At 61.2% G+C, this 1,687-nt stretch overlaps 1 pseudogene; it reads left to right on the forward strand.

Annotated features, from left to right (window-relative positions):
- Positions 1 to 1,006, forward strand: LOC147972602 (uncharacterized; annotated as a pseudogene).
- Positions 1,007 to 1,687: the final 681 nt, after the last annotated feature.

The following is a 1,687-nucleotide window of genomic DNA, read 5'->3' on the forward strand; positions in this document are numbered from 1 at the left end:
ATGGGCTTCTGGAACGGCAAGGGCAAGCACGGCCGCGAGGCCGGCTCCTCCTCGGGGCGCCGCCGCGGCTCTGTGAAGAAGGAGGAGCCCGCGCCACCGCCGCACTCCTCCCGTCGAGCCCCCGCGCCGCCCCCCTTCACCATTGCCCCTAGGCCCTTCGGTGAGCGCGACCGGCAGTACATCTGCGCGGACGTGTGCCGGAGGTATTGGGAGACGAGGACGCCGGTCCCGTGGAGCGACGCCCACCTCCCCAACGGGTGGCACCTCTCCGCGGACCGGGTCCCCATCCCACCAGTGCCGGCGACCGGCCGTGCACGGCGCGATGAGATCAACCGCCGCCGCCGCCTCCTCCCCGACGACCTGTATTACGACCACAGGTATGCCCCCGACTCGCCGCTCTGGGACACATGGCTCCAGGACGAGCACGACGTGCGGCGCGCGTCCTACTTCGCCGGCACCGTGTCGGGGCCGCGGAGGCCACGTGCAGAGCCGCGCGGGCGTACGCGGGTGCGTGGCCTGACGCCCACGCCGTCGCCTTCCCCGTCTCCGTCGCCCCCCCTCCTCCTCGCATGACAGCGGAGGAGGAGGCCCGTCTCTGCAGCGTGTCATGGACGACTCCATGAACACGCACGACGAGCGGCAGTGGGACGGCCTAGAGGAGGCCGTGGCCCTCTCTGCCGCCGGGGACGTCGCCTTCCCGGAGCTGCAGCTGGCGGCCGTCACGGCGGCCGCCAAGGAGGAGCCGATGGAGGAGGACTCGCCCGCGTTCGAGAAGCTCCTGGGCCAGGGGTGGGGCTGGTCGTGCACTGCGCCGGAGATGGCCGCCAACCTGGGCGAGAACTGGTGCCCCACTCCGGAGCGGGAGGCCTCGCCACGGGAGGAGGTGGTGCAGGCAGCTCCGGTCGTCCAGCCCGCCCCCGTCCACCACGCACCTCCGGCCCATCTGTGGACGCCGCCGGAGTACGTCGACCTCGTCAGCGACGACGACGACACCTGCGGCCAGTGAAGACGGCGACGGCCACGACACCGACGGGCGCGGCAGGAGCGCGCGGGATGCGGAGGCGTTTTTTTATTTTGTTTTATATGTTAATTATGAAAAATGGGCCTTTTAAGTGGCCGTGGAAACTGGGCCGTTTTGTGGCCACCCCCTATATATATTTTATGTTTTTTTAAAATGTGTTTATTTAGTTTTTTAGTTATTTCGTTTTAGTTTTAATATTTTTTTTATTCACGTCCACCCCGGACACGATTTGGGGTGCGGCCCCGCGGTGCGCGCACGCACGACCCATCTGACAAAGGGGACATGGGCGAACCCATCGGCGCCTCAAAGGGACAAAATCCGGCCAATCCGGACGTCCGTTTGGGGTCGTGCGGTGGAGTTGGCCTGAAGTCTGTAGTGTCTTTGTGTCTGTTTCAAGTCTGAAGTACTACTATTCATCATCTCCCATGATTGATCTCACTTGTTTATCACCTGCCATGATTGTTCTCATTTGTCCACCATCTGGATGTTTAATTAGTTGATGGATAAGTTTCTGCATTGTCTTGGAAGCAATTGTTGGAGGTGTCAGTAAAATTCAGTGTTATGGTCATCCTCTGTTAGCAGTTACTCTTAGTCATGTTTTTTTTTTTTTTGGGATTTTGCCTATTTGTCAGCAGTTGCTTTTGGTTATGTTAGTACTTTGGGACT

The sequence above is a fragment of the Triticum urartu genome, chromosome 5A (assembly GCF_056163025.1).
Source record: "Triticum urartu cultivar PI428250 chromosome 5A, HENAU_Tu73, whole genome shotgun sequence".
Lineage (NCBI taxonomy): Eukaryota > Viridiplantae > Streptophyta > Magnoliopsida > Poales > Poaceae > Triticum > Triticum urartu.